The sequence below is a fragment of the Crotalus tigris genome, unplaced genomic scaffold (assembly GCF_016545835.1).
Source record: "Crotalus tigris isolate CLP2741 ecotype Arizona unplaced genomic scaffold, ASM1654583v1 scf7180000024280.1573445, whole genome shotgun sequence".
Lineage (NCBI taxonomy): Eukaryota > Metazoa > Chordata > Lepidosauria > Squamata > Viperidae > Crotalus > Crotalus tigris.
In genome coordinates, this window is record NW_024100452.1 from 88,465 (window position 1) to 101,396 (window position 12,932).

General features: G+C 34.7%; 1 long non-coding RNA gene across 1 annotated transcript; it reads right to left on the minus strand.

Moving 5' to 3' along the window:
* Positions 1-2,399: 2,399 nt before the first annotated feature.
* Positions 2,400-10,208, minus strand: LOC120299134. The gene is made up of 3 exons (XR_005554347.1): positions 8,971-10,208; positions 4,493-6,878; positions 2,400-4,014 (listed from the first exon to the last, which is right to left on the minus strand). It is a non-coding gene; the product is annotated as an uncharacterized LOC120299134 (long non-coding RNA).
* Positions 10,209-12,932: the final 2,724 nt, after the last annotated feature.

The window sequence follows — 12,932 nt, forward strand, 5'->3', positions numbered from 1 at the left end:
AAAACAACAACCCCATTTTAAAGGGCCAACTTTGCATTACTTGATTACAAGTAGGATACTTTAATCCACCCCAACGTTGTTTGAATGCCAGCAGCATATCTTTATGGTTACTTTTAATGTAAAAGTATAAAACATTTAAAACTAGAAAACAGGACTGAGCATATTAAGCATGTTATATGACTATAGGCTATATCTTACAAAAGGAAAAATACAGGATTAACATTATAAAGGCTGGGTACAGTACGGGAACAAGGGGAATATGGCCTGAAAGGCAGAGGATTTATAGGTAGCTTATAGGTACTGGAGTATAAAGTAGAGTTCAGTTTAAATTCAATTATGTATAAGTGACAGTACACTTGTTTCAGTGCACTTAACCTAACAAAATCCATCAAAATAACAGAGGAAAGGAAATTCTTATTATACATATATTAACTTTCTAGTTAAATCAAACAACTCAACATTGAATTACTTCCTGATAATTTGTGAGAATTCCCTCAACATCTGCCCAAAGTTTCAGATATGTCAATTAGCATAAAAGCTTGCTTAACCTTGTTTGACACCATATACTCTCTAATAGGAAGCAAAGCTTTAATGTTTTTTCTCCTAACATATTTAAAAAATAATTTGCAGCTATATAAAATACTTTGAATTATTATACAATGTACCAGATTACCAAACTGTTCCCCTATTAGTTGTCAAAGTGAAAAGCTTCTTAAACCAGGAGTGTCAAACTTGCAATGTCACGTGACGTGTCATGACTTATCACAACTTTTTTGCCATTGCCTGCAATGGGGTGGGCACAGTTTCGCTATGATGCATCTGACCTCACCCATCTTAAACCTTCAACACTATTTTCCTATAAATTAAAGTGCTTCTTGTATTGTTTATCTTTCCTCTCATTTAGCCTTGAAGCCAATCTGACATTTTTTTTTTTACTTAACTCAGGTTTCAGCCTTTTTGTTCAGAGTAAATTATGATTTCTTCCTATATACACAGATCCTTATTACACATGCTGCACTAATTTCTCCTCCTCACAAGTAAACTAATCTCCATGCATGAAATGCCTCAATAATTAACTTTAAGTTGCTATACTATGTAAACCAATATATGATGGCACTTAAAATATAGTTAAATGTTCCTTCATCAATAATTTTACTTATTCATTAAATGTATATTCTGCCCATCCCTCCAATAAGGCAACTCAGGTGTGCTGCAGTATACAACAGAAATACTGATGTTATTTCTTAGCTTTAAATATTAAAGAAGATATTTGCTATCTGTCCTTTTTCCTCTGATGTGGGGAAAGATAGCTACAATTGCATAACTGCTTTGAAGAATAAAGTGCTTATTTATGAGAACATGTATACTCAGACTTAACAGTGACATACCAATCATAAATGAATTTAGGGAAAACAGGATGTACTATGGTACAAGATGAAGAAATAAGCAGGGTTCATATTTGCACTCCAAAACCAGTGAGAAAGGATATCTACCTCTCTAATAATAGTTTTTCCAGTAACTAAAGACCATTTTCTGCATTAGAGTTCAAGGAATTTTTCCTATTATTTTTCAAGTATGCAAAAGCATTTAAGAGAAGTTTGTGGTGAACTGTTGTTAAGTACCCCTCTTCATTTATATTCAAATTCGAAAGAAAGTATACTTTCTTGTGCATAGCTATAAGTGTTAAAATAGCAACTTTCCAATTAGCTATATTTCTAATGACATAACAGTTCTTTTATAGTCTGTACACATTTTTGGAATGACTGATTCTGTAGAAATACTTTGTGATAGTTCTAAGTCAGACATGTCAAACTCGCGACATCACATGACGTTGCGCAACGTACCGGAGTTTTTTCCCCATTGCTGGGGAAAATTCTGTAAATTACATTAATATTTTACTATTATATATCAGTGGCCTCTGGGCCACTTCCAGCCTTTTAGCAATCCCTCTCCAGCCTGCATGAAGGATTGGTTGATTAACACAGAGATAATATATCTATGAACAGCAACCAGTTTAGGGGAATCAGTTTAATCCAGCCAGATTTAAATGGGGTGTTCTTGCATTCTTTCATTACCAGGATTTAATGTCTTTTTCACCATTTACATAAATGGGAATAGATTTCAGGGATGCCACCTACTGGATAAGAAATTCATGATTTCAGTAAGTTTCAAATTCCTAGAAGTCAATTCCTCCTCACACTCTTAATCATATTGGAAAGTTCTTGTCCAAAGTGATTAATAGTTAATCATAATAAAATTTATTTTGAGAAAATTCCAAAAGACATCTGAAGTATTACCCCTGACATAAACAAACTCCCCTTCTATGACCCTGTAGTCCAGGCATGTCAAACTCGCGATGTCACGTGACGTCGTGCAACGTATCATGACTTTTTCCCCATTGCCGGCAATGGGGTGGGCATGGTTTCGGAGTGACGCATCCGGCCTGCGGGCCAGCAGTTTGACATGCCTGCTGTAGTCCATATTCAGGGTAGAATTGGGGTAACTGGATGGAGCTGAGCATTTACTGGCCAAATGTCCTTCCTGATGTCAATGTGGAATTTGAAATTTTTTTTTTTTTTTTTGAGCCCAAGGAGAGAAATATCTGCTGCTATCTAGAAATGAACTCTCAATCTTCTGAATGAGTGCACATTTTCACCATTAGGCCATCAGGCTGATTATCCCTAACATTAGAGGGATGAAATCGGCTTACTTAGGAAGCTACATTTTTCTTTGTGCTTCTAATGTTATCTAACAGCTAGTACTGTATTTTGTATTGTTTATTATCCCTAATATTTCATCTGTCCAAATGACTCAAAAATAAAAATCACAAAAAAATTTTTATACATTTTAATTTCACATAAACACTCTTCCCTGTTTATTACCACTATTAAAGTTCTGCGTTCCAAGCGTTTTTAGCCTACATCCATTGCTGAATAATCAAAGAAAGTATCTTCAGATTCAGGGCAGAAAAAGAAACTGGATTTTAAATTACACTCACTTCACCTAACTATGGATGTGTATGGAATCAGTTATCATCATAAGTCTAAAGCACGGGTCACCAGTCACATGACATATTGCAATGTATCGCAACTTTTTTTGCATTGCCAGAGCTGGGGTGGGCACAGCCTCCGCATGATTCATGGGCCGGCAGTTTTGACACCCCTGATCTAAAGATTACAATATACACACAGAGAGTAGCCCTATTAATGACTATAAGACATAATAGGACCTTTATATTTCAAGGCACAATACCACTGAGTACCATCTGCAAGAGATGAACCACTTGTCTTATATTTTGCACTGCTGCATCCCAGGAAATTATCCTTTCATCCTAAACTGTTCTTATGAAATTAACATTCTACGCTTTCATTTTATTCTTCTATCCTTATTCATTGCACCAGCACAATAATCATATCTTTATATATTTATATTACTGATTTACTTTACGTGTTAGTATTTTATACTAATCCAGATAAGTTACTCAGATAAGTATAAATCTCTTGACTGTGATTGTTGGGACCAATTATTCCAGTACATCTGAGCAACAGTTGAGTTGGAAAACGCAGAATATAGGTATCGCAGCCTAAAATCCAATTGTGTTACCTTCCATTTTTCCCACGGAGTACTCTAACTACCTCCTACGTAAACGTGACGTAAGCTACACAGGAGGCGCGCGTCCGCCCACATCCGCAGGAACTACGCATGCGCTGGAATTCGTAACAGAGAAGTTGGTCGCCAGATGGCACTGCAGCCTCAATAAGCCACAGAAAGGCACCGCTGCTCTCTCACGTCAATTGATGTCGGCGCATGTGTACGAGTACGCTTGAATCCGTTCTTGCGGAGGGAGGGGAAGGAAAAGGCGGCGCGGCACTCGGCGAAAAAGAAGCAGAGGTGTGCGCATGCGTAGTCAGGCTGTTCTTGGTTCTTAGGGCGGTGCCCTCGGAGGGAACGCGAGAGAGATGGAAGCAGTATTTGTCACGCGCTGTTCTTGATGTTATTGTTGCATAGCAGAAACTGCGAAGGATACAGAAAAAGAGAGACTGGAATGAGTTAGTGGATTCCTAGTGTATTTATTCATATAAAATGTTATATATTACCTGCTACAGATAGCTACTTAGAACAAAACAATATGCAAAATAAAGAATCACAGCATAATTTTAAAAAATTAACACAGCTCAAAATGTTTTCTACCCAGTGTTGCACATTAAACTGCAGTTTATATGTTTCATCAGGGTATGCTCGTTGTTGCTGATTGCCGTAGAAAAAAATACCGTAGTATATTTATCCTCTAGATGTAAACAATGTGTTTAGAGGAAATGGAAGATGTAAAAGTAGGAAGTTTTAAACATTTTTCACTGTAAGCAGTTTTGTTACAAGTGTGAAAAATGTGTGATAGATGGACTACATTTGGAACATATAATTGCTCAAAAAGACATTACATAACTAAACTGGCAAAGCAACATTCATAACTTTTACCCATTGTTTTACTCACCAATTTTAATATCTTTAGTATTAATGAAGTTTGTGGCAGCAGCTTTCTAGCTTTTGGCAACTTCAATAATATGCAAGAGACATAACAGCAATAGCCTCCCAAGATTACTTGGGCTTCATATTATTGCTTCACACATGAATACACTCATTCCAGCCAGTGGAAGTCCTAAGACTGTCTTGCAGTTATTTACTCAAACCACAGATCTAATCCAAAGCCAAAAATGACAACCAATTATTAATGATTATGAAAATAATATAAATAAATGCATTATATCTACATACAATTAAATCCAAGGGAAGCTATAAAAGTTTGTTTAAACGTTTTAGGGGAAAAAGTCATTTGCAAAACTTCAAATTATACTGCATTTGTTTTCCAAAGAGCTATCTTCATGCCAACAGGAACACCCATCTCTGCTTTTGTTTCTTCTGTGGCTTTCCTCTGGTGAATTAAATCAGGGAGATTGTTTTGTATAAATTGGTCTAAATAACTCATACTATAGATAATTAAAGATTTTTTTCATACATAGTGACAATAACAATGGGGCTAATTTTTAATCTAATATTTGCTACATACATAGAATCTTTGCAACAGAGAAGCTTCTTACAGTATATATCTCCAGTAGATTCTAGATCAGCATATTTTGAAACCTAAAGATTTACTCTACATTCAACTTTATCAACAAAGTAACAGGCATTCTTCAATTTTCAATCTGTTGTATTATGGACAGAATCCTGAGTTTGTAAAGCTTTGCCAGTCTTGTCAAATCTAAAAAACCAAAAAAAACAAATCTCTAGCCTTCCCTAATTGAATAGGGACAGATCAATTGATGAGAGAGAATGTGATTGCAATAGAATACGGATGTCAAACTCACTGTGTCATGTGACCTGTCGTGACGTATCGCAACTTTTTTTGCATTGCTGGAGCTGGGATGGGCACAACCTCCATATGATGTAACCAGCCTGCGAGCCGGCAGTTTGACATCCCTGCAGCAGAGCATTAAGGGATGTTTCTCAGGAGAATTAGTCTGCATGGATCAATTTTTAGAGAAGGCTGTTTTTCATAGAAGGTGTTATATAAAAATGAAGTTGGTCTTCTCAAATACTTGAATTTAAACATAATCACGAAATTTTCTAAGGTAAAATAAAGGCAAGCGTAAAAGGGACCACATGAGTATTTAGTGTTCGTGTATGTAGGGAAATCAAAGTAGCCTATATTTCATCTTGGGAATCTACAAAAGAGGCAAAAACTTTGAAAATTTTAGCCAATACTATAACAATTTTTTAAAGGGATCCACATTTTTCTCAAATACTATATAGACAGTCAAAACAAGTGCAAGCAAGTTTGGGTTGCCCACAGTAAAAAAAAAAAAAAACATTGAAGGTGAATAAACTAAACTCAGCATGATTTCTTCTGAGTAAATTTGCATTAGATTGTGTTAGAATGGAAGACAGCAGCAAAAAAATGTCAAAGTAATAAAATGTTGACTATCCCAGATATAATTTCACCTTTTTTACAATATCAGTAATTTTTATTTCTCTTGTATTACAACCAAATCTCTGGATTAGATAAGTTCAGACATTACTTTAATTATTGCAGTTTTGATGATGGCAGGTCAATTGAAGTCCATAGGGACATGATTTGATTAGATTCAAAATGAAGTGCATTAGCAGTAGAAAAGGTAAAGATGGGAAACCCTAAATAACTCATTCTCTGTCAAATCAGGTTTTTTTAATTGTTTGGTTGAAATCTTTGTAACATCTGTCAACACTGGTGTCTTCGAAGACAACCTGATAATGAAATTCATTGTTTCCTGTCAAAATCTGTGTTAAAGAAATGGCACTTTGCTGTAGGCTCTGAAAACAGAAGGAAAATAAATTAAAAATCAAACTTTGCAATATTTAATATAAGTAGAACTATTGGGCAATAGCTGGACACTTTTTTAAAAATTCAGAATGATATCTGTCTGCTTTCCATTCTGAGGGCTGCCAGTTTTACATGATGTTTGGATGTCACAGTGAACTATGCTTAGTATTAACCTGACAATCATCCAATAGAAAATCAAGTTAGTGGCTGTAGTGGCTACTTACCTCCCTGCACAACATGACCATATAATTGAAGCAACTTTGCATTTGCTGCAATGCTGTTTACTACTATTTGTTTTAAGAAATGAGAGAGATTTTTTTTTCAGCCTTGTAGAATGAAAAACAGAAAAAGAACAACAAAGATGCTATTAGAAGTGTTGTTCCATGCTGTGGTTGACCCATACACAATGTAATTTTTCTAGCATAATAATAGTTAATTAATCATAAAAATTATTCCAGATTCAGCTGACTTACCAGACCATGGTTAGAATAATCTAGTCTTCAATAAATCATCTTTTCAGACTCTGGTTAAATAAAATGTTTTAGTATGTTTGTCAATCAGTTCACAATGATTTATACGAAGGCAATGTCTGGAATTTCACATTCATATAAAGCTAAATCATTCAAGCTAACAGGAATTGTGATTTGATTGTTTTTCTGATATCTGTTTTATGTCTAATCATTAGTACATGTTAACAGTTGCCCTCCTGCTCAAATATGCTATTCTGAAGCAAATGTGCAAGAGTCAGGTGCAGACTTTCCAATATTTAATTGGAATTTAATTTAATTTTAATTCAAAAATTAAAAAGAGTACTTATGAGCAGCCCTATATATAAAGCCTGAAATAGGGAGCCAAGTTGCTGGTGGTTTTACTAGTCAAGTACTATAGTCACTTCGCAGTTAACAGAAAACTGCACTTGCATCTTCGTACCCTAATACTCTGCCTACCACACCTCATTGGCTCCAATTAACACTACTACAAATTTGTGGGAGATGCTATAAGTTATCATTATCATAACCCTATTCAAGTGGGGGAAATACTTATTGAACACAAAGTCTTTATATAAACAAGTTTAGCCTCTTAATTTATCTTAAGGAAGGATTTGCTGTTACTTGTGGATCTTAAAAGGAGAAAACTGCAGCAGTTGCCTTTTCCAATTTACCACCAAGAATTGCATGTTTGCACTTGCAGTTGCCAATTCTGATTTCAGAATCATTTTAAAGATGCCATTTCATAATGACAGGGCTCACAGAAGGCACACTATGCAAAGAGACACTTCTTTTTGCCAACTCTCAGCTCTACTGAGCTGTGATGGCACAGTGGTTAGAATGCAGTACGGCAGGCTACTTCTGCTGACTGCCAACTGCCAGCAGTTTGGCAATTCAAATTCACTGACTCAGGGTTAACTCAGCCTTCCGAGGTTGGTAAAATGAGGACCCAGATTGTTGGGAGCAATATACTGACCCTGTAAACCACTTAGAGAAGGCTGTAAAGCACTGTGAAGCGGTATATAAGTCAAAGTGCTATTGCTATTGTTACTTGAGTATTCAATGCCTGCCTGTCTGTCTCAAAAAAGATGATGCCTCCTGCCTTATCGTATAACAACAATATTCCTAATAACTATTAAATAGTAGGAGAAAGATGCAAAAACCTTTCTTTCCCCTTAAGTGGTCATTCAGATTTTTGCAGTCCTGATATGATATACTTCGGTGAATATTGTTTCAATGATTGGGAAATTTGATTGGTTGTGTATTTTTTTCATGGCTTTTCACTGTCTCTGCTGTCTTTTCCAAATCTCTAATCCAGACAGCTTCTTGAAGCAAAACTTTCAATTCATTCCTTCAGTTGCATTGACTTCATAGAACGAAGGATATAGTTAGGGCTCAGATTACCTGGCAAGCATAAAATTCTTCCTGCTTCAAAATACCATTGATCCCTTTAACCAAGGGCACAGTAAACAATGTCATGACAGACTGGCTTATGCTTCAACAGTTGTAGTTAGCAGAGTCATTTTGACCAAAAATACTAAGAACACTAATAAGAAGAGAGGATGTTATAGCTATTCTGTCAGATGCTTCTGTATTTATAGCTGATACCACAATGCTTTTTAATTACAAGAGATGATATGGCTAGCCTCTAAAACCAATTATTCTACAAATGCTTACCTATTCTTGCCACATTCCTGCAATTCATGTTTAAATTTATGGCCAGCTTTCATACTACTTGCAGCATGCTACACAATATAAGCACAGGTTTTGTGCATAATAAGATTGCACAGCAAAAATGATAAGGTTTCAGAATGATTTATATTAAAATGGAAGTAACAGTTCATTTAATTTAATTTAATTACTATTGGCTTTGTACAACTTGCCAGCCCATATACCAAGGTATACCAGAGACAATCTATTTTATCATAAGTTTCTGGGAACTACTATGTTTTCCAACTGTTGTCCACAGAAAAACCCTACATGAAAAAATTCCAACCCTCTGACTAAACCAAAAAAGCTTTCTTTCAACTGTTTTCTTTGAAAGGCTTGCTTTGAATACCACTTTTTTCTTTGAATAACTATTTCTCTTCTAAATAAGCTTTCTTTGAACACTATTGCTGGACTGACCTTGAAATCTCTTCCAGAATTGAGCTGCAAAATAGTCTGTCTCCTGCTGTAAACATATGAAATAACCATAGAGAAATCATTATTTGTACATTTTGTTTTGTTGGACTCTATGGAAAATAAATGTTTCTAGCCATAGAAGTCCTGCCTAGAGGACCTCCATGGCTAGTGTCAACTCCTAATTTAGGGGAGTATGCCAGTTGCATCTGTTTCTGAGTAAAGATAAATTGCTATAGTAATTTTTACATGAATAATTTCAATAATGGATTACTGTAATATGCTCTATATAGCTTTATCCTTGAGACTGATTTAAAAGCTGCAGCTAGTAAAGAATGTAGTAGTTTGTCAGGCCATGCACATCATTATACCAACATTAAAAATAAAATTTGTGCAGGCGGCCAATCTAGATTCAAGATGGTAGTATATATAAATCCTTAACTTGGGACTAAGTTAAAGAATGTGCCCAGTTCCATCAGCCTCCCAGGGCTTAACATGTTCGGGAGGGGGAACTGCTTTCTCTGCCATGGCTTATGAATTGTGACACGGTGGTTACATGGAGCCAGGTTTTCTTCATTTTGTGCCTGTGGAAAACTGGATTTCAGGCACCTTGTAAAATACTGTCTTTTATGTTAGCCTTTCCCAGTTATAGATTCCTCCTAAAATTTGTAATTTGACAAATATGTTTTTATCCTGATTTATATTTAAAATATTTTAAGGAAAATTGTATGTAAACTGCTTTGGATTTTTCATAGTGAAAAGCAATATAAAAATAATTTAATAAAAATAATTAGTATTGTTTCCAAATACTATCTAGATTCTTGAAAGAACCTTGTAAACAGTTCTTTCTTGTATTTTGTTCCTAACATTTTACACTCAAATATTGACTTAGTACAGAATATCCATTATACTACCATAGCTTATCTTGACAACTACAAATATATCATACAGAAATTATTTAAAGACATGTTAAAAGTGTAATTAATGCTAAATATGTTAGTTATAATTTTATCCCAATTTTAGAAAAATATTATGTGCCAAAGAAGTTGAGATTAATTAAAAAAAGAGGTTATTTCAATTTCTACAGTTAAAATGCATTTTGGCAGCTGGAACAGGGTACTGTATTCTTTCTGACAGGGAAGAACATAGCAAGTTCTCTGCAGCTGTTTTGGGAGCCAGTTGATCCCTTTCTTGTCATGTTGTTTTCTAGGAAGCAAAAGAGGAAATCTCTCAGCAGACTTTGGTTTTCTGACAATACACAAAAAGATACATAGATATATATATATCCAAATGTTATTTCAAATGTCTATTTGACATTGAATCAAATGCATGATTTCATTTAATAGTTCTAACCTTTACCTTCTGAATAGTAGCCACAAGGGAGAGGAAGAGGCATAAGGAGAAATTCAAATGTCTCTTGTCCACATAGCAGCTCAAGTTAAAATTGTAGTTCACATATTTACATATAATATGTAATTACCTCTGGGAAGTGTTTACTTTCAAAACAAGCTTCTGTTTAGGCCTCTCTCTTTTCTTTGCAAAATAAACATGAAATAACAGTGCAAAACATTTACATATGACATTGACTCAGAGATGTGTTGCTTCTTAAGTATAAAACTATAACTTTATTACCTTGTTTATAATTGAGTAAAATCACCACAACCAAATCATGCTGCACTAGATGCAGAATTGCATCTTGGTCTATAACAGTGGTTTTCAACCTTTTCTTCACCACGAACCGCTTTTAAATATCCTTTGTAGCCATGAACCATGGCCAGGGACCTCCAACATTTAACTCAAGATTTAAATCATAACATTTCTTCAAGCCTTTGCAGATTCCCCCATGATGACATCACTGGCCCCCAGGGGATCCATAGACCACAGGTTAAGAATCACTAGTCTATAAACTACATGGCCTAGTACAGGCTAAATTCAACATATCTTGAGATTAAAATGTAAAACTGATTTAGGTAGAAGAGAATGTTATGGTCTGTGATTCATTACATTTCTAGGCTATTATAAAATTATTCTCCTGTTAGTGTTTTCTTACATCTGTAATAATAATAATGATAATGTAGGTAAACATATCTTATATATTAGATATGTTTATGTTAAATATAATATTTAAATGTTAAATGTTTAAATATTAGAAAAATGTTAAATATTTTACAAAAATTAATCTTAAAGGAGAATATAACCATTGTATAAAGCATGTGATTCAAAAAGAAAATAAAGTATTTCATTCATTTGTTCGTCCATTCATTCATTCAGCTTATGTAACCACCCATGTTATCAAGCACAACTTAGAGCAGCTCTCAAAAGTATTTAAAAAAAACTAAAGCTAATATAGTAAAAATTGAGGGTGAAGATTTGTTCTCTGAGCTTGTGAGTTGGTTTCCGAACATTTTGTTACCAGGCTAGGTAACATCTCCAGCAGAATTTAGGGGCTGTCAGTGTTGGTGTTCTTCTGTTTATAAGGGCTTGAGGTGTGGGTATGTCAAGTGTACTTGTTTATATTATGTTAGCAATATAAACAGTTTTTTACAAAAGTATTGATGGCGGGAGATAGCTGAGAAGTACAGAAGCAGGGAAAGCTTTTTTTTTAAAAAAAAAACAGAAATTAAAAATAGAACTAACATGAAACCTAAGACTTTAGGGATAGGGTAGAGAAAAGTAATAATTTTACTCATCAAAATACTTAGTAATTAATTTAAAGCTTTGAAGAACTGGTCAAAGGACAGGTACATAAGTATATTATGGCCTTCCTTCCTGTCTTCTATCTCTCATACTAGCAGCTGTTCTCTGTGGTTGAGGAGGAATCAGCCCAGATGGGGTCTCTAGATGTGTGTATGTCAACACAGCCAAAGCGATACCTCATGTTTATCAGTGAACAAAGTGACCTTAGATCAGAACAATTATAATGCTTATTTAAACAAGAGTATGAATATTTCACAAATTTGGGAAGGAGAAAATTCTCAAGTATAAATCCTCATGTTTTTGCATTTTTATTTTATTGCACACTTTTAGATCCAATCCATAAAGGAGTGTGGATGCTTCTCTGTTGTGCCTGATTAAGAGCCTGGAAGAACTGAATTTGGAAATTCAGATTCCTTTTCACAAAAGGCATAAACAGATGGCAAGAGAATGGTGCACATGTCAGTGGCTGGGAAGATACTTTGTCAAACAATGCTAATTTGATTAATTTGCTTTTAGCTTCTGCAAGAATCCTCTTTATCCGGAGTTGCTCAAAAATGCACCCCAAAGCTTACATTTCTCAACAATTAGACAACTGAATAGAAGAAAAAAATAGTATTATCCTAGTGCCTGACATTGATCTGAATAGTGCTTTTAGTGCTTTACAAGAAGATGTGTGAGGGTTAAGGTCTGCTATTATCCATTTATTTATGTAATCACACTGTACTTAACCCCCCAAAAAGAAATAGGGTGAGCCAGAAAAAAACTAAACTTAATTATCTCTCTTTTACATTCCTTTGAATCCAGGCTAACTGATAGTATTTGCTCTCTATCATATATGAAATAATTGTCCTTTTCAGTCAAAATATTAGAACTGGTAATAATTTTTGGAAGTCTATGGAAGCTACAACCAAATCTCAGGTAAATTTATTATTTGAAGTTTTATAAAAGAACAAGAACCCAGGGTGAGTATTTAATTGATTGGTTACCAACAGCTAGCTTATTATATAATTCTGTATCTTGCATAATATATTGTAAGTCTTTCATTGTTGGTGGGAAACTTTTCTTACACCCAAGCAAATAGTAAGGTGTTTATGTTGTTTCAGAGTTGTCTATAATACACATTACAAACAGACTTAAGAAGAAGGCTCTGTGCCCTTATGCTGTACTCACCACACCTTCCTTTGCTGGCTTCACTGCTTGAGTGAAGCAGACATACAAATAGAAATTTGATGAGATATGTACAGATATGTTTCCATCTGGAACTACTCATC